Source organism: Martes martes (assembly GCF_963455335.1).
Source record: "Martes martes genome assembly, chromosome: 2".
Classification (NCBI taxonomy): domain Eukaryota; kingdom Metazoa; phylum Chordata; class Mammalia; order Carnivora; family Mustelidae; genus Martes; species Martes martes.
The window spans coordinates 137979460-138000943 of NC_137889.1; the positions used below are offsets into that span (position 1 = coordinate 137979460).

General features: G+C 38.5%; 1 protein-coding gene across 1 annotated transcript in view; it reads right to left on the reverse strand.

The window, feature by feature from the left end:
* INPP4B (inositol polyphosphate-4-phosphatase type II B) overlaps positions 1–19912 on the reverse strand; it is a 348151-nt gene extending 328239 nt beyond the window's left edge. Inside the window, exons 1-2 of the mRNA XM_080797020.1 lie at positions 19651–19912; positions 17486–17602 (exon numbers count right to left, since the gene is read on the reverse strand). The gene's annotated coding sequence lies outside the window, so the exon portion shown is untranslated. The remainder of the gene's footprint in view (positions 1–17485; positions 17603–19650) is intronic.
* Between the last annotated feature and the right edge of the window lie 1572 nt (positions 19913–21484).

The window sequence follows — 21484 nt, forward strand, 5'->3', positions numbered from 1 at the left end:
AGGCTAGTGACCTCCTAACCACTAAATTCAGTAGTCTTTCTTCATATTCCTTAATATCTCTGTAGATTTAGGCAACATTGACCCCCCTTCTCCATCTTAAAAGTTGCCCCCTAATTTGGTTTTTGGAGATTGCACTAACTGGTCCCCTTCATTTTTTTTCCCCATATTGCTTTTTACCTCCCCCCCTTTTTTATTTATGTAACACAAATTTATTCAGGAACAAACAGTGGATTAGAAATGGGGATAAACAGACAAATAAGATGGTCCCTATTTCAGCAGTTCACACTCTAAACAGAACTAGACCTATAAACAGAAGATTATGGTACTGAAGGATAAGGCTTTTTAAAAAAGATTTTTTAATTTACTTATTTATTTGAGAAAGAGAAAGCAGGGGAGGAGCAGAAGGAAAGAGACAAAATCTCAAAGCAGAGTCTGTACTGAGTCCAGAGCACAAAGTAGGGCTCGATCTCAAGACCCTGAGATCAAGACCTGAGCCAAAATCAAGAGCCAGCTGCTCAACCAACTGAGCCACCAGGCGCCCCACATGGTAAGTCTTATGTTAGAGTACTGACTCCCAAAGAATGACCAGAGGACCAGCAGCATCAGCATCACATGGGCACGTGGGAGAAATTCAGCTTTGTGGTCTCCAGCCCACATCTACCAAAGCAGAAAGCTAAGGTAGTTTTTGTTGCTGTTGTTGTTGTTGTTTTAACTGTGGTAAAAAAGAAAAAAGAAAAAATATATACACACATAACATTAGTCATCTGTACCATATTTAAGTGTACAGTTCAGTAGTGTTAAGTATATTCACACTTTTGTGAAACAGATCTCCAAAACTTTTTCATTGTGCAAAGCTGAAACTCCACACTCATTACACAACAGCTTCCCTTTTCCCTCTCCCGCCAGCTCTGGTAACCACTATTCTACTTTCTGTTTCTATGAATTTGAATGTTTTAGATACCTCCTACATGTGGGATCATACAGAATTTGCCTTTTTGTGACCTTCTTATGTCATGTAGCATAATGTTGCCAAGGTTCTCCATTATACCGTTTGATGGGATTTTTTTTTTCCTTTTTCAGGCTGAATGATATTCTATTATACATAAATGCCTCATTTTGTTTATCCTCTCATCCACTGATAAACATTTAGTTTGCTCTCACCTCCTGGCTATTAAGAAAGGTGCTGCTTTGAACATGGATATGCAAATATCTCTTTGAGATCCTGATTTCAATTTTTTTGAAAGTTTTGGAAACAAGAAATAGGATTGCTGCATCATATGGTAATTCTGTTTGTAATTTTTGAGGAACTTCCATACTGTTTCCCATAGCAGTTTCACTGTTTTTCATTTCTACAAGAGTGCACAAGTGTTCCAATTTCTCCACATCTTAGCCATGGAGAAATAACACCTGTTGTTTTGTTTTTGTTTTTAATTTTTTTAATTAATTTATTTGTTTGTTGTTTATTTCTTTGTTTTTACAGTAGCCATTCTCACAGGTGAGAGGTTACTTTTCACCTTTTCATTTTAAGATTGATTTATTTATGAGATAGAGAGAGAGAGGGAGAGCACCTAAGTTGGGGAGGAGTAGAGGGAGAGAATCTGAAGCAGACTCCCTGCTGAGCCCAATGCAGGGATGCAGGGCTTGATCCCACAACCCACAGGATCATCTTCTGAGCCAAAACCAAGAGTTGGATGCTCAAATGATTGAGCTGCCTGCTCTTCACCTTTTTACTGAGATCAACTCTCCTCCACATTGGTGTTCCCCAAGTTTCTGACTTGGATCATTTTCTCCTATTTTTATCTCTTGATTCTCTCATTTTCAAAGATCACTTCTGTAAGGATGCCTTTCAAATCTTTCTTCCAAATCTTGTGGTTACTTGCCTAATTCAAAAGTCATTTCCAAGTTGCTTCTTTTTTGCACATTCCAATACAAAAAGTTTGGAAGAACAGATGCTTGCTTTATCAGAATCCCTTGCTATATTACTGAAACCATAAGATACAATTCTAGTCAATGAGATCCAAGAAAGAGTCTGGATCAGAGTTGGTCTCCTAACGTAAAAGAGACAGAATCCGATATACTACACCTTTTCCATTTGCTGTGAGAGAAAAAAAAAAAATAAGGAATAATTATTTAAGCTACTGTTAGGCAGATGCTTCTAGACAATATAGATCTTGTCATTTTCCCTTAGTTCCACGCACCTTTTTCCAAATGCTTGTTTAGATATTTCCACGTGGATAGCCCATCTGTCAAATTTATCTTAACAAATATCAAATTGATATAAAGAAGCCCATGTATTCATCATCTCTTTAATCTTTCTTAATACATGCAACCTTTTACAGAATAAGCATAAAAATATTTAAGTGAATTAATAAGTTGTGACACAACTAAACATAGGATAGCAAATAATCTTTGGGAACTTCTAATTAGAGGAAACAGCATTAAAATACATTGCTCTTCCCCTTACTGGTCTATTCTTATCTTGACATTATCAGCATCCTAGGATAACATCTCATGATGATGATACGGCTTAGCTCCTCTTGGACGTCCAGTTCTTCAACACTGAAGACTTTCATTCTGTAACCCAGCTAACCTGAGATAAGTACCAAAGAGACTATCATAAATGGTCATAGCTGTTCCACAGCAACCTAAGGTATGCTTATCCAAATAGAAATGAGCAATCATAAGGCCATCAGGGCGTTTTACACCACGAGCAAGATGCATTATCCAAGGTAGTTAGTCTAGAGACGCACAGTGCCTTCAAACCTCTCCTTCTTTCCTTTACTGAAGGTCTACTTAAAAAGGTACTAACCACACTTATAAATGTGATTATCCTCAGCAGTGAATGGATAGAAAGTCATCATCAAACTCAACTTACTGGAAGAGTTAGGGACCTTAATATCATTCCTGAGAAACTTCCTACAGTCCAATGGGTTCAACAGACTTAGATTCTGGTGATTTTAATGCGACCCTCAGCAAATTGTTTAAACTTACTTTCCAGCTCCCTGACACAACAGGGCCCTGTGTAACACAACAGGATCCCTAGGAGGATCAAATGTGATACGGTATAGACAAATTCTTTGTAATCTTGGCTTTACATCATTTATTTGTTCTTTACTTTCTGTGATGTCCCAAAAAGAATTAGCACTATTATAAAGAGGAAGTGATATGTGTAGCTAGGATAAAGTAAAATCATCCTTTTCTTTAATCTGCCATCCAGGAACACCACTCGTAGTTTGGTCTGATGCTTAATTAATAAATAACACTCAAAACTTTCCTTCTATCTTTGATGTTTCTGAGAGTCTAAATGGTTAAACCATTTCCCTATTAAAAAAAAAAAAAACTTCACAATTTTTGGGTGGCTGTGGCCTCAGAAGTTCTTCAAACAATCTCATCTAGTTAAGCATTCATGAATTTCCTGAGGTCAGGCTAGAGAAGAAACATTCTGCTAATCTTTTGTCTAACAAATGTCGTTAGAAGGAAAATGAAGTAAGTTTGTGAGGAAGGTAGAAAGAATTCTTTATTCGCTGCTTTTTACTCGCTGCTCCATCCAAGGTCAAGGAATCCTATAAAAGCCTTTCTTTTTAGGCAGTTTGAATGATGTCTCAAAAATCAAACCAGGTGATGACTCAGAGTTGGAAGAATGAAAAAGAGGGACAAGGTGATTCGCTGGTCAGCCCATTAGGTGTAAGTATGACTTGGAAAGTGAATCTTACAGAAGAGGGTTTTTCCTCTCTCATATTCTTTCTTACAGTGGTTTCGGAAGACAGACCCATAGGTGCGCCGCTATTTGTAACTCTTAAGTCAGAAAGAGAATCAGGTATCAAAATGACTGCCATGGAAAAGACGGGCATGTCTCTGCAGTAATCATTTTTTTCAGTTTTTCTCCCCTTTGGAAAGACACATTCACTCAGGAAATGAATGTTGGAGTATCAAACTGCAGAGTGCCAGATTAATAAAATGCTAAAATAACAACAGAGAAAATAGATTCTTATTTACTGCTGTTGATGTGTTCAAACTGAAACATGGCTGGTGCACAGCACTGGCTCTGCACCCAGCCACAAACCACCAGACAAGAACCACCGGGATATCCAGACCAATCAGTTCACTGGAAACATGGCTAACCTTGGGGAGTCTGATACCATGAAACCGCCAGTCCTTCTCTTGGAAATATATCAATGTCCCTTGGGAAAGAATGCCCTGAGGGCAAAAATAATAACTGAATAATATCTGCAGTAAATGAGGACGGTACTTACATTTCAGCTACAATTTTCGTTTCCAAAGCACTTTTACGTGTGTTAGTCTATTTTCATTCCAATAGCAGACAGACCAGGACTTATCATCATTTTATGGCTGGGGAAACTGAGCCCCCAAATGGGTAACTTGTCTAAAGCTGCACGACTAAGTAGCAGATCTGAGATTAGACCTTCCGGTTCTTTGCTCTCAGTGTGGCATCCCATTTGAGAAGGAATCTTTGCAGGATCAAAGGGATATATATATACACACACATATATATACACACACACATATATATACACATATATATACACACACATATATATACACATATATATGTACATATATATGTGTATATATATATAAAGATTTTATTTATTTACTTGACAGAGAGAGAGGTTGCAAGTAGGCAGAGAGGCAGGCAGAGAGAGAGAGGGAGGAAGCAGGCTCCCTGCTGAGCAGAGAGGCGATGCGGGGCTCGATCCCGGGACCCTGAGATCATGACCTGGGCCAAAGGCAGAGGCTTAATCCACTGAGCCACCCAGGCACCCCAATATACTCTTTTAAAAAAAAAGATTTATTTATTTGAGAGAAAAAGAGAACGCACAACCAGGGTTGGGGAGGGGCAGAGGGAGAGGGAGAATCTCAAGCAGACTCCCTATTGAGTGCACAGTCCCCCATGGGGCTCAATCCTAAGACCTGAGATCATGACCTGAGCTCAAACCAAGAGTCAGCCGCTTAACCAACTGAGCCACCCAGGTACCCCAAAGTGCTGTATTCTTGATGCCCTGTTTGAAATGTTCTCGCTATAATTCTTTCCAACACTCTATGCGCATCATTTTTCCCATAATAGCATTCAGAAGTCTTGTTTTTATAGCCACTGATGGGGTTTTCAGATGCGTCTTACACTTTATTGCAGTTCATCTACGGTTTGGCATTGTCTTTTTTTCAGATGTTTCTTCAGATTGTAAGTTCAAGGTCAAGGAAGCTAATGCCCAGGGAAAGTCAGTACTATACATATATGCTAGAGAAAGCAGAATGGAGAAGGCACTGAAGCAGAATCTGAAAGAAACGCTTCTGCCTTTAAACTTGCACTAACCAGGGGCGCCTGGGTGGTGCGGTCCTTAAGCATCCCAGGTCATGGGCCCGGGGTCTTGGGATCAAGCCCCACATCAGGCTCCCCGCTCAGCGGGAAGCCTGCTTCTCCCTGTCCCACTCCCCCTGCTTGTATTCTCTCTCTCACTGAGTCTCTTCCTGTCAAAAAAAAAAAAAAAAATCTTAAAACAAAAAAACAACAAGCCTACACTAACTGGAAAGTTTCCATTTACAAAGAGAGGAAAATTTCTCTGAATGCTAACATTGCCTTAAGGATATTTTTGGCTTCTTTCCTTTTTTGGCAACAAATGAACTTGATCCTGGAATTTAAAGTTTAAAGCCTTACTTAATGTTTAAAGCCTTGTATTACTCAGTGTACATATTCATATTTAAAATTTGTGTATATGTATGTGTGAATACATATATATATGTGTATATATATATATATATATATATATATATATGCAGCTGTCTAGAGTTTCTGTCATGAGGCCTCCATTTGTTTCTGAAATTGTCTGAGGCCAGCGCAAGCTGCTATGTACAATTCACAACACCTCAACTTAAATTCAGGAATGAAAAGCAAAGCTATAACATATACTATATCAAATGTTCTGAATGGGCGCTGGCTGCAAGTTGAGGTGGGTGATCCCTTGTTTATGTCCAACACAGATCCTCTTGGGAAAATGCTTTTGGACATTTTAAACCACTAATATGACTATCAGTGTCCTTTTCGTAAAACCAAAATAGCAATTAAAAAATATCAGAATAATATTTAAAATTGTAAATATCCCTACAGATCCCATAACTGATTAAACAAATATCCACAGTGCCTTCCGAAGGCTGCTTCCTCTATCATGGTTAAAAACTACAACGCCAGTTTGTATGAAAGACCAACACTGCATGAATTCACACACCGAATTCCTCAGGACATGGTATAAGGAACAGCTGCCACCTTAACATTTGGCTCTGACTTCAATGAGCACATCTTAAAAGACAGCTTGACTTAATGCCATGAAACCTAAGTAACCTGGCTCATGGCAACATGAGAGGAAAATCTTTGTGGTGTGGAAACAGATGTCCCTTAACAGTGTTCAGGATGTGACATCACCTTCTGCCTTGGTGTACATGACTCCCCTTGGTAAGTTTAAAAATAATTTTCACGTGAATTTAAATACCAGCCTGAACTTAGTTGTAATTATCATTCCATTCACATGGCTCTAAGGAAAGCCTGCGTTTCTTTAGAATTTCCTTTTGTTCCTGCTGGGCCACATATATAAACTTAAGGTAATTAAAAGCTATTCCTAGCTGAAGAGGTCTAACTTTTTAAATCACTAGTTTCTGCTCCTTTCTCAACAGAAGAAATATTTTGGCAACACGTCACATCTCAGCCCTGCAAAACCAAGAGAGAATGGGAAGCTGAAGCCAGACACGTGTCCTCAGTGCCCAGGTCGGTCTGCTTCTGGGGTGGCCCTCATCAGATGGGGCGTTCACTGAGGCTCCCCATGCACATCAGCTGTGCCAAGAACACTGCCGCCTGAACGAGATGGGGTGGGCCAGCCACTAAAGGCCTGAGACACCCAACAAATGGTAACAACTGGGGGATACTTGAAAGCTGTAGGAGTGGGATAAATAAACTGAAGCAGAAATAACTCAGCTCAGAGCCCAAGTTAGACTCACATATCGCAGCGGTCAGTAATCTTAGCAGGTAGGAGGATAAAGGCTCCTAGATTGACTTTGAACCACAAGTCATTGTACAGCTTACTGTCTCTAATGTAGCATGGGAAGCTCGTGCTTCCTCCTGAGACTACAGGTCCTAGAGACCCTGACGAGTGCCCCCTCAATTGTTTCGGGGAGTTCCCAGGGGCTTCATCAAGTATTACAGATGACTGCCATTTTCCTCCTCTTCTGCTCTGAGCCGGCTCAGTGATGTTTTCAGCTGCTTCTTCCATTCCTCACAGGTGATCCCTGACAGTGGGTCCTTCCCATCTCCCCAGGCACTGAAGCCCCTGCCCTGTCCCCACCAGTACTCCTCCAGGCTGCCACTCGTTTATGACAGTTCCCTTTCATCCAAGACCACCCACAGACCCGCTGCACTGACTCTTCAGGACACAAAAGTAACACTCCTTTTAGGACAATATATTTTGTGTAAAGTAATGGGAATGACGGTCAGTTTTGAAAGAACAATTTATTTTATTAAAAATAAGAAAATCTGTCAGAAAATCCATTGACATGACTGTGTGGTAACTATTTTAATTCACGCTCTCCTTTTTCTCTTTTTTATCTCTGCCCCCATCATCCATACCCCACCTCCCCCACCCAATCCACTGCCTTCATTCTCCCGCATTTTCAACATACTCATGACAGTCATCCACAATTGTATATTTCTTAAATACAAAACCAACGCACACATGTATATAAAGGCTTTTTTTATTATTAGGTTTTTTTTTTTTAATGGAATTACATTACACACCATTTTTGGCATTTGCTGTTCTCAATTTCACAGTCCCTCCTGAACCTTCCAAGTCTGCTTTTAGAGCTCCGATTAATTACGACCACTTTTCCTAAGGCTTCCTAATATCCCTAGTTTGGACACACCAGAATTTATTCATTCTACATTTCACTAATGATAGGCATTCACCCTGTTTTAATTTTTCACTATTTGAGCAATGCACAAACATCCTTTTCCATATATCCTCAAGTATAAGTATTTTACTTCTAAGAGGTTAATAACCAGGAGGAACATTGCTAAATCAAAATGGACACTTACTTTCCATTTTAATAAATGCTGGCAGATTGTTTTTTTTTTTAAGTTATAAAATTTCACATTAAATCAGCAATGCATGACAGTACACTTTTTCCCACATCCCTGCCAGCAATGGTCTTTAACTTTTTTGTCAGTTTATGAGTAAAAATTGATGATCACATTGCTATCTTAATTTTGTGTTTCCAAGAAAATATAGAATGTTTCCAAGAACATTTTTTAATGTGGGGCTCAATCCCAGGACCCTGAGATTATGACCTGAACCGAAGCCAGAGGCTTAACCCACTGAGCCACCCAGGAGCCCCCCTAATACTTTTTGTATTAAACAATCCATCCTTCTTACCTGCTCAGTTGAACCATCTCATGGAGTTAATTACCATGTATCCTGGAATCTGCTCTTGGATGTGATATTCTCTCTCACTTCTCTGTTTGTTCATTCTTATGATCAAACCATACAGATTTGACTGCAGTAGCAATATGTTTTGTTTTGATGCCTGATCAGGTAAATCTTACTATTTTTAAAAAAGTCCTTGGCTATCCTTGGATATTGATTTAATAAAGTAAATTTTAAGATCATTGTATCCAACCCCAAATCCTTCTCCTTAAGAATACTTGTATTTTATTTGAAATTATATTAAATTTATAAATTGAGTTTAGATCAATTAGTTTTATGTTAATTATATTTTTTTTCTAACACAAGTTTTCCTATTGGTAAAGATCTTATTTTATAGTCTTCAATAAGACTTTATACTTTCCTACGTAATTTTTTCTATAAAAGAAGGAAGCTATTGATTTTTAAATATGTTGATTTTTATAACCAACCAACTTACAAAATCATATTTGGTCTTTATATAAAGTCTCTTGGGCTTTCTATATATTTTAATCATATCAATAGAGAAATAGTTTTGCTTTTCACCTTCCAGATTTTATATAAGTAATATAATTTTCTCACTGTATTTTCTACAGTCTCCAAGAAAATGTTGAATGATAATGTTGAGAGTGGTTAATTTGGTGTTTAGTTGAAATGACTTTACCACTGCATTGTTTAGAACATTTATATTCTCTTATCAGGATAGATTTTTATATTTCTATAAAAATCTACTTCTTTTTTATTAGATGTGGCCACTAGATTTATTAAATGCATCTTTAGCATCCATTGACAAAATCAAATGAGTTTTCTCCTTAAGTTCTTAATAAAATGGATCTTTTTTAAAAAGATTTTATTCATTTATTTGACAGAGAGATACACAGCAAGAGAGGGAACACAAGCAAGGCGAGTGGGACACAGAGAAGCAGGCTTCCTGCTGAGCAGGGAGCCCAATGCAGGACTCGATCCCAAGTCCCTGGGACCATGACCTGAGACAAAGGCAGATGCTTAACAACCGAGCCACCCAGGTGCCCCAATAAGATGGATCATGTTGATAGATATATTGATATTGAACCATTTTTGCTTTTCAAATCATATTTTTCTCCTTCCACACAGATGAACTCTACTGAATACTATTTCAGTAATTTATGTACCTTTGTTTTTAATTGAAATTTGGTTCTTGCTTTAAAAAAAACAAAAAACAAAAAACACTTGTCAGATTTGGGTATTAAAGTGCTCCCTATGTTGTAGGCTGTATTCTTAGATGAAACCTAACTGCCTAAATTTTTGCTCTCTTATGATGAGACATTAGAGAGCTTCCTAAAACTTCTGGGCAACACCCATCAAATGAGATTTATATAGACATGACTAAATTCCAGTTTGTGGACTCAATGCGCTCAAACAAGAATTACCCTGCAACTCCCCCAACCACTCTTCCCAGTGATAGCTCATGCTCAAAAACTTACAAGGGTAAAAACTTAAAAGCCATTCTTGAATATTCAATGGAAGTAGGACTCAGTCGAGTAAGAGTCCATAAAGAAACACAGGGTAAATTATGTTTCTCTATGTTGTGATTAACATTAATTAAGTGTCACAGTTTGAAAAGAGAATGGAAAGTGGCCCTACCTCATCATTTCTATTTTAATTGGAAAAAGGCAAATTAATTCTAGGTATTATTGTGTTGTTGTTGTTGTTTTCAACTAGGCTAAACAATGTTTCTACAACTCACACATTCGTGGATAGCCAAGTGTGAAAATACTCAAAACACAGTTCTGGTGATCTACATGAAATAAGGATGTGGGCCCTTTATAGTCAAACAGCCACTCTGCGAAGGCCCAAAGATTTTTTTAAGAAACATACTTTACTTCATGAGTCAATTTGTTTTCTTATATCACTCTCAAATAGCCAGCCTTTCTCCATGCCAACATCATTATTTTCTAATGGAAAGTAAGGAGGTATTGGATACTCTTTCCTCTATTGTGGGAGCTCAAACAAAAACAAAAACAAAAACCAAACAAAATCCCTGGACAGTTGATACAGAAGGAGTACTGTGCAAATGCAGACAGTAGCACGGAAAGAAAACAGGAGAAGAGAGAAAGGAAAAACAATGTAAAGGGTAGCATGGAGTGTAATGTACTTGATATGTGAACAACAGAGGAGGGAAAAAGGTAGAGATGGAAATGCAAATATACAGAGAGTAGGGTAAGTGCTAAAGGAAAGAACTTAAATTTGTAGTACTTCCACTTCTGGTTAAGATGCAAAAACTTGCAAGAGAGACTGTCACCCCTATAGGAACACTAGGAAGTCAGATACACTACCAAATCAGTTTTTGCTAAACCCATCAGAAAACTGAGGGTGTAAATAAACCAAAATAAAATGCAATCCAGGGAATGACAGACCATTCTTGGAGGAAGAAATACCCATGGCCCCGTATTATTCCTGGCTGAGTAGCAGGGGGAAGATGATATTCCACAGATACCAGCTGGATTTGCAATAAACCTTTAATGAGCACGTTACCTGGCATGAGAGATCTGAATCCTGCGGACCCCTAGGCGTAGCATGGGTCTTGCCCAACTACCTACTCCTTCCCACTGAAAGTCACATACTGAAGGAGTACATTTCAGTATACAGGAGAGCTGAGAGATTCACCAATGCGCTGCACAGGGCTTTCTCCAATGTGAGGCAGAAGAGCAGAGGTTGATCCTCCCCCCACCTTACCCCACCCCCAGACACTAGGCTGAAGATTGAGAAAGAGGTGAGACTGCTACAAAGTGAAAATATTGCTGGGGGGAATCCAAGGCTGTTTTAACTTACAGAGACAATTAATGTAATTCACTACATTAACAGAATAAATAAGAAAAACATTTGAGCATCTCAATATATACCAAAAAAAGTCACTTGACTAAATTCAACACTATTCTTGATTAAAAACTCACAGGAAATTGGGGATAGAGGGAAATCCCTCAATCTGATAAAAGACATCTATGAAAAGCCTACAGTTAAGATTAGCTCTACTGACAACAGGAGTTTAAAACTATATTTTTAAAAACACCTTGTACATTAGCATGAAAAACTATCAAAAATACCTAAGTCTTAAAATGTATTATGACCACACACAAATGATCTGAACACAAATATGTTGCTGATAAAATTTAAATACCTAAATAAATGGAATGATATACTACCATACTTACAGATCAACAGACTCAGTATTGTTAAGATGTCCATTCCCTCCAAACTAATCTATAGATTTAACACGATTCCATTCAAAATCCCAACAGTCGTTTTGAAGAAGTTGACAAGCTATTCTCAAATTTATGTGGAAAAACTAAGGCTCTTAGAGGCAAAACAAAAACAAAAACTTTGATAAAAAGAACAAAGCTGACAAAGATAGAGGACTTAAATTACCTGATTTCAGGACTTACTATAAAGCTACAATAGTCATGTTATGTCATGAAGCTAGACAAAATGATCAATGGAATAGAATAGATCATCGAGAAGTAGACCTACATCTACCAGCAGACAATTGAATTTCTAGTCAAAGTACCCACTAAATTTAGTGAAGAAAAAAGTATTTTTGACAAACAGTGCTGCAATAACTTGATATCTACATAGGGGAAAATAACTTTGATTCCTATCTCATTCATAAATGTAAAGGCTGGAACAATAAAACATTCTGAGGAAAGACCCTGGAGAATATTCTCATGACCCAAGCCATAATGATCTTTGGAGGCACAAAAAGCACTAATGAAAAGATTGATAAACTACACTCAGAATTTAAAGTCAAAATACATCATTAAGGAAATTATAAGGCAAGCCAAAGAGAGGAGAGAGGACTTGTAACACATATACCCCCCCCCTTTTTTGGTAACACATATATTCATAAAAGCACTTACATCCACATATATGAAAAGTTCCTTTAAATTAACAAGTAAAAAACTCACTTTTTAAAAAGGGAAAAGTCTTGAGCAGAAATGTCATTTGAAAAAAAGAAGAGGGGTTCCTGGGTGGCTCAGTCAATTAAGCATCTGACTTTAGCTCAGGACACGATCTCAGGGCCCTGGGATCAAGTCCTGCTTCTGGCTCCTCACTCAGTGGGAAATCTACTTGTCCCTCTGCCCTTCCTCCTATCATTCTCTCTCTCTCTCTCTCTCTCTCTCTCTCTCAAATAAATAAATAAAATCTTAAAAAAAAAAAAGATAGATGAATGACCAATAAGCACAGGAAAAGGTGCTTAACAGAATTAGTCATCAGGAAAATGCAAATTAAGACCCAATAAGATAACCACTTCATACCCACTAGAATGCTAAATGAAGATCGACATTATCATCATTGGTGAAGTTAACAGAACTCTAATACAGAAGAGAAGAATAAAGTCATACAGTAACTTTGAAGAATAGTTGGCAGGTCCTAGAAAAGTTAAACATGCATCTGCCCTATGACTTAACAATTTTAACTCCTCAGTATTTACCTCTCAAAATGAAAACAAATATCTACACGAATACTTGTACTGGAATGTTCATAGACACTTTGTTCATTGTTGTCAAAAGTAAAAATAATTAAATGTAGAGAAATGTAAATAAGAGAATGAATAAACAAATTGTGGTATCACGACAACATAATACTATTCAGTAACAATTCCATTCAGCAACATATATGAACCTCAAAAAATATATATTTCATAGGCACAAGAGAACACATATTATATGATTTTATTCACTTAAATTTCAACAAGCAAAACAAATCCGTGCTGGTATATATGGAAAAGTGGTTGCCTCAGAGTATGTGGAGTGGCTATTGACAAGAATGGGGCACAAAGGAACTTTCTGGAATGATGATAATATTTTATATCTTACATTGGGTAAAGGTTATGTGGCCACATGCAACTATCAAACTCACTGAACTGAAGTTTAGATCTGTCCATTTTGTTATATATAAATTAAGCCTCAATAAAATATAAACATGCTCTTTGTAAATATATACCATTCATCAACAGATAAAAAAGGAAGTAAAATTATTTGTGGAGGGCAGCAGCATCTTAAAATCCTCAACTACTTCTGTAAGGAACTGATAACTCCTCTTGCAAACTATGTTACAATGGAGACCAGAGCATTACAAAAGGCAAACTGAGCTAGCAAGCTGAGAGGACCATGCAGTATACAAAACAGGAAAGGGCCAGGTGGTCAAAAGCAAAAGTTTAAGACATAAACGTAACCATTTTACAACAGGTAATAACAGCTATTCTTCTATGAATACTAGCTGGCCACTGCATAAAACTTATTTAGACATTTACAATTAGTTATTCATGCTTAATCTAAGTGCGTGAATATTTTGGATATATTTTTTTTCCCTATACTGGCATACTGACATTTTTTCCCCTCAATGAATCAATTTTGAAGATCCAACTGAAGAATGCTTTTAAAGCAACAGCTGAAGTCAAAATACCGTCGTGTGGAAGTGGAAATGAGGGTAACCCTAAGAACATATGTATCCTGCAGAGAAGAAAGGATCTTTGACTTGGCCTACAGAAGTTTTCAGAATCTCGATTTTTTCATCTTTAAAATGGGCAAGGTAATACTTCCCTCAAAGAATTTTTTGGAGATTAGAGAAGAAACCATGTATAACATATTAAACACAGCGCTTGGCATGTGCTTAGTGATTGATTTTATCAATTTCTTTTCCTTATCAGCTGCGCTATACCTTCTACAAGGAGAAGAAGGGCTTACAGAATTTGTATCTCAATGAGTATAATTAGACCTAATTTTCTAAGAAGTTAGTGTAGAAAATCAAACCGAGTCAAAGTATACCAAATGTAAATCATTTTCTTTTCCATAGAAAAACACAAAAAAACTTAACTAGACACTTCTGCGTAAGGAATTGTGCTAGAGATTAGCTTCCTTGGACATATAACTCACACAGTATAATAAATTTACCTCCGATCTTGATAAGGTCACTTTTTTCTGAAAGGTACAAATGGAGAATTGCTAGTAACTAGCAGTAAAAAATATCTTAGGACATATATCTTCACCTGAGAAATGTTCTATATTTACTGGACACAGGACTCTGTCCTATAAACTAGATATCTAACAAGTTAGGGATACAGCAAACATTTATTTCCTCTAAAAACTAAACAAACGTAGCAATGTGAACTTCTGCAAAATACATAGAAATTCAAATTTCTGTCGTGAGCAAAGCCAATTTTGTGACCTAATTATATGTTAGCAGATTGATGGCTCAGTGTGGTGTTGAAAGAGCCTTGTTCAGTATCTTCCAAAACACAAGTTGCATGGGAAGGAAGGAAAAAAGACAAAATTTGATATTCTCTTCCTATGTAAATTTCACCTTCTTCTGAGTTTTTTCTGTAACATATGAAAGACCCACAGTCCCAGCTTGATTCCCTAGGGCTGATTATGTCTATGTTGTTTCAGTTTCCAGGAAGTTTAAAATAAAGCAATTAATCAGTATATATCCAGAAGATATATACTGTTTGAACACTTCACTGTTTGAACTTGGGCTCTCCTATCCTAGCCATAGGCTTCAATTTCAAGTTAAAGTCCCTACCCAAACAGCTGGATGTTAGAGCTGCCCATTCTGAGAAAACAGTTTCCTCACAAAGAGGAAAATAGTAAAAAGGTCACTCTGATTTTAATAATGACCCTGTCATCCACCATACCCCATCTCCCCACCTGCCAAGCATTATCTATCCACCTACCACAGTGTAAGACTTCCTGCAGTGAAGGAGGAGGATGAAGGATGTAGGAGGAGGAAACAACAGTGAATGGACAGACTCTTCTCATTGGTTACAATGATGAATTGCGTATCTGCTGAAGTTACTAAGTGAGATAATCAATCTTAGGTCCAATGTTTAGAGGCATACAAGAACAACCAGTTACATAATGGCTGTATCAAGGGCATAAACGAAAGGTTATCATTTCTCTTTAAAAATATCTAATATTAATAGGTATTGTAATGGATATGAAATGGCAAAGTAACACATTTATTTGACTGATGAATTCCAAGTAATGATAAATTCAATAGGAAAGGGCAAGCAACTTAGTCATCTGACTCAACTCATTAGTTTTTAGTCAGTAGAAAATCTCATTGTTCTGGGTCAGCCTAACATGATCAATGATTTGTTAGGATCAAATATTTAAACTACTTTTAAATACATGCAGAAAATTTATTAATTTTCTAAAACACATACACATATTCTCATTTCTTAGGCCTTAAAAGTGATATGATCTAAAATTTTTTAGGTTGTTAAGTGCTCACAATTATAAACTGTACTTGAAGACCACTTCCTACGCCCCCCCTCCCCACCCCCAACCCAAAGAAAATCTTAAGAAGTCAGAGAACAAAGGCCAGGATAAAGACTGTATGTCCATGGGGACTATTAGCATATTAATAAACTGTATTTCTATTTACACTTCCATCACCGGGGCTAATTGTTAGTTATTTTGAGGAAGAGGTTATGCCTTAATCAACAGCTCTTAGTAAGTGAAAGCTGGTTGCATTTCTTAAGTATGTTCAAATTTCACAATCTTGTATCATAGCAGGGATCCAGTTCATCCAATACTTTTATGTGATGACACCTCTGATCAAGGAAGGAAGTCTTTAAAAGACCTTAAATAATTAGCTTCCAGAATAGAAGCCAACAAGAAGCATAATTAATGAGTAAGCTAATTATCTATCTATAAAGCATTAACATCCATGCACATTTTAAATGAGGGAGAGTAAAGGGGATAGAAATACCTTAGGTATCTAATATTTCTCTCATGTTTCTAAGGACTTCACAAACTCAAGAGTTTAGGAGAAACATTCATTTCTGTAAGGTCTAGAGGTTCCTAGACCTCTGCCCTTGCCATAGTCTACCCCTAACTATGCCTTGGGACTGCTGGGGGGATTGAATCTGATCGTGTGCTTGGAGGAACAGAAAATCTCACGGCTCCCATCATCCTAATCATTTCTCTGCTTACTAGTCCCCTGCATGGTTACATCACCTCCTCCCACTATCTATGTGAACCATAACCTACATGAGGGCAGAGTTTAAAGTGACATTTTCCCCAGACAAGGTATCAGTGATTCTCTATGTCCAGCAGGACCGCTTAGCTTCAACAGGAACTCTGCTGGAAACTAAAGGCTTCTCAGCCTTCAAAGTGTTGCCTGGCATGTTCTTCACTATGGATCATCAATACTGCCACAGCTTTCCTGCCTTGAAACCGACAGAACTTCATAGCGACTGGAGAAATTTAAAGGAGAGGGCCCCTTTTAAGCCATTCCCTTTTCAGCACCTACCCAACAGCATTATCTTCTGTCCAGGAATTTTAAGAATGGCCTCTAGAGACAGTGCGGGGTCCTTGACTGTCTAACCAGGCAGTCTGATTCAGGTGGAAGAAAAGTCAGACACTGTAGGAAGACTGAAGAATTTAGGACGAAAGAGCACTGGGGCTTCACATGACATCCACGCAAGGAGGCCAATTAAAACGTATGCCTAGTGCTTCTCGCTACCCCCTCTGTTTGCTTTGGTGCCAGGAACAACTTCAGGAAAATAGAGGGAGTGTCTCTCAACACAGTATTGTCCAGGAATAAACTGTCCAAATAGAGCACTTTGTAAACCTCCTGTTGTAGAATAATTACAGTATCCAGAAAGTTTTAAAACAGTATAAAAAGTTCATTTCTTGCCCTTGCCTTATGCCCACACTATGACTCCCTCAATAACTCCTTAGAACAACAGCAGAAAGATAAACCAAAACATCAAGCCAGCCTTCCTGAGAAAGAGAAAAATCTCTTCTGAAAGCTTTTGCTCCTAACCAATTGCCAATTTGGCACTAAGCCCAATGAATTGGGTGTGGAAGGATGGCGGGGGTGGGGGGGAATCATCAGTAAAATATAAACATAAGACAAGCATAAACACAGTATAAATGCCCTCTTTGAAAAATGCCAGTTATATCCAACCAAACCCAATAGTTTGGAAAAGCCTAACTCCTTCTCCCACTCCCCCTGAAAAAGAAGTAAGTACAAGTACTTACAGTGTCATGAGACTTATCCTTGACATCATAGACTGTTAGCTTTATTTTGGTCTCTTCATAGATGGGATACTCAGATGGGAATGTGACACCAGTCAAAAACAGTGGGTCTCTTGTTCCCTGCAACAGCAAAAGCAGACAACTTTGATTCCATAAAGTAGCAACTGCAGTTGGCAGCATGCAGTGACACATGAGAACGCAGCAAGTGTGTCTGAGTCTGTTTGTTTTTCTAGGAAATAGTCCTATTGGAAGAGAGATCTGAATCGCCAACTGATGCTCATGGGCGACAGCAAGGCCCAGAGCCCAAATTCTGATAGAGCTATTGATAGTAAATGGCACAGCATCAGTGTCCGCACTGCTAACAGTCTGGAAAAACAATTTATTTTCATTATATGCAGAATCCTTCCTTAAGGTCAGTTGTCAGTCAATTTAGAATAGATTTAATGGATTTGACCTGAAATTCATGCAAATAAGCTAAGATATTGACTGATCAAATTAAAATGAAGCTATTTTCTCATAAACTACCATTTACTTCCTTTCTGTAATGATTCAGTTGAAAGCCATGCTCTGATAATGTCCATTTGTTTTTAGATGTTCAGCTGTGTTTTTTCTCAGACTGATCTGAAAACTAATGAAAGAAACTAAATATGATGGATTTGGGACTATGAAATTACTAACATAGGATGCAGTGCCCTGGATATTTCCATGCCTCAGAATTCATTTTGAGAGAGCTGACATCCAACATTAAATTTTACATCTATATTGCCAAATATCATTGAGATGTTTGCTAGAATTTAGTAAACCAGGTGTCTATGAGTTTCTGAAAGCCCGAGTTATTTATTTAGTCATTCATTCTTTCTCTTTTTACTCAACAAATACTTTTTGTTCAGCTCTGTGTTAGACACTTTGGAAAAAGACAGTCAATAAAACAGCCCAAAACAGCTATGCATGTTCAAACATAAACAACTGAAATGCGTCAAAATCATTTCTTTTAAGTTTTGACAATATACATATATTTTAAGAATAATGAAACTGGAACAATACTTGACATTTTTTTTCATAGAAATGAACAATTCTACAATTTTAGTCAAGTTTTCACTGTATGAATGAGACTATTTTTGTTAATTCACCTACAGCATTAGCTACAAATTATACCAGCATTGGAACCTAAAGTTTCCAAAGGGCATATTCAAGGCTACATGCAGGAACTGGGTCATTCCCATTAGAGAAATGAGTCGAGTTCAGTCTGAATCATTTATTCCGGCAGCCAGGCACAGGCTGGCACTGAGCAAACCCAGTCTGGGGCAAGCTACTTCATTCCTTACAGAGAAACTCCTCGGTCAAAACAGACAGGGCTTATAAGTCTGAAAAAAAGCATGCCGAGCTAAGGAGTTTGAAGCACACTTTCTGTAGCCCCAGATGTTCCAGTATTTCTCATTCACTAAGTTCGTGAAATAAGTGTAATGAGAACAAAATAATCAAAAGGGAAACACTTCCTCTTTTGAATCTGATCCAATACAATAACAAGTTTCCTCCTGACACATATTGAATGTTATATTAGTAACAATAAATGTAAATAGGAAATCTCTCATCTGATGAGTAATATTTACACCCTTCAGCTAGAAACATTACAGTTTCTCAAATTAATCATCTACCTTTCTTTGAAAAACATGGTACGTTAAAAAGACACACACAAATAGCAAATAATATAAAGTTTCCATCAGCAGACTGAAGAACCCAGGAAAAAATGAAAAGTACAAGAACACTTAACTTCTCTGGGGCTACTTTATGACTCTCTTTTAGTCCTCCCAAACTAAGTATTCATTACATTTAATTTTATAGATAGATAGATAGATAGATAGATATAGATATAGATTTCTTTTCCCCTCTACTTGGTGATTTAAGGATCCAAAGTGAGATTTTTTTTTCTCCTTACTAAAGAAAAAGAAGGTCTATGAAAAAGGCAAGCTTTTCTCTCATCTGTTTATTCTGGTAAGTTAGCAATGCTTCATAACCTCAGGTATGCTTTCCTAAATAACAGAGGACAGGAACATAGCACAGCTGCAGGCCATGGACTAACTTATTTCAGCTGTTTGCTCAAAGTCAGAGAGAGGCTGAGAAGGCGACAGCGGGGCAGAGGAAGGCAGACACCCAGCGCGCTCACTCACCTCCACAATTTCCGTGCTCGAGTATCTTGTCAGACCCTGCTCCGCGGGGTGGATGACTGAGATCTGCACCAGTGTGTTCAGCTTCCGATCACGAACGGGGGCCACCAGATCCTTGCATGCTGGCAATGACAGAGCAGAGAGAGAGAAAAGAAACTAGCACCGTGTCTCAGGGAAAACTTCTGTGCCGAGCTGGAAGTAAACTTAGCGACGGCGCTGAATGAAATCTCCTGGGACTCAGGCTGATTTTTACAGAGGAAGTCCCTTGGAAGTACCTTACAGAAATAGGAAGTCACGTGCTGCGGAGCTGAGAGTTCATTTCCACTGACCACGGTTGCCGCTCCTGCTAGTCTGCACCGCTCTGGGATGCCAGGTCTGACGTGTGACTCCACACACAGCTCTGGGACTTAAGCGACTTTAATTAGTCATGAAACCCTGGGCTTTAATTCACACTCCCAGACAAAGTAAGCTGAGTTGCGCTATATCCAGGAAACTTTTTGCTGTTCCTTATTGACACTGGCGGGAATAGTTCAAATGTACCAGTGTACCCTGTCTTGGCTCTAGCAATCTACTGGCTATGATCAAACACAGCGACAGAAAACTGGGGAGAGCCCCTACCCCACCAAAGCTGCACACAAGCCACCGGCAAGCAGCAGAAGAGGCAGAGGAGGGGTTAGAAACGCCCTCTGTCTGGGATCCCAGCCAAGTCTGGGAGGGAGAAATGTGGAATAAGGATGGGTTAATTCTTGCCCAGGGGCCACAAATGTAAGAACTTTCCTTTGAGACACCAGGCTCATATTACAGAAGCTCAGCACCATACCATATTTCCTTGAATATTTTCTCCTCCCACAATCATTCCCACAATTCGGGGGGGGAAATCCAAAAATTTATTCCTTTTCATCACGTCCAGTGTCCTTTCTCCCCTGGCTTTGAAATAGTAGTTTTACTACCTGCAGCTGGATGGCTAAGTCTGTTGTAAAGTGTCCTCATCAGAGGGGGTTTGAGTTATGCTCAGCTGGCGTCTTAAGGCAGGCTGGGGGAGACTGGGATCTTCTGTCTGGGTCCCTGGGTGAGAAGGAGCTGGGTTCTATCCCATTCTTAGCCCACACTTCTGACTGCTGCAGGAAGGGACAGAAGGACAGTGCATTTAAGCTATATTCTGTTACCGCAGCAGTTTACAGCACCTTCATCTGCTGGGACAGAGGCACTACGGCTCAAATCCAAAACTTGAAAGCAAAGGAAATTTTAAATGTAATTATCACCTTTCAGTGGCTTACAGATCATCTCATTTATAGAAGCAGAATGGGATGGAGGAAAAAGCAGGAGTTTTGGGGGGCGCCTGGGTGGCTCAGTGGGTAAAGCCTCTGCCTTTGGCTCAGGTCATGATCTCAGGGTCCTGGGATCAAGTCCTGCTTCTGGCTCTCTGCTCCGCAGGGAGCCTGCTTCCCCACCCCGCACCCCGCCCCCCCCGCCCTGCCCCTGCCTGCTGTTCTGTCTACTTGTGATTTTTCTCTCTCTGTGTCAAATAAATAGATAAAATCTTAAAAAAAAAATGCAGGAGTTTGGGGATCAAACAGGTCTGTTTTTGGCTAGTTCTATTAGCTAGGCAATGCTGGGCAAATTTCTTACCTTCTTAACTCTTCTTACCAGACTTTAAGATCCTTTTAGTCCTGTATGGTATTTTGTCATGATTTTTCCTTATTTAACCCACCTCTATTTAAATGCCTCTGTCAATACAGGAGAGCTTAGGAAAGCATATGTAGAAAAAGTAACAGCTACAGTCTTACCCCTCCCTATTTTTATTGAAGCATTTTGCTAATTATCTTTTGATTTCTCA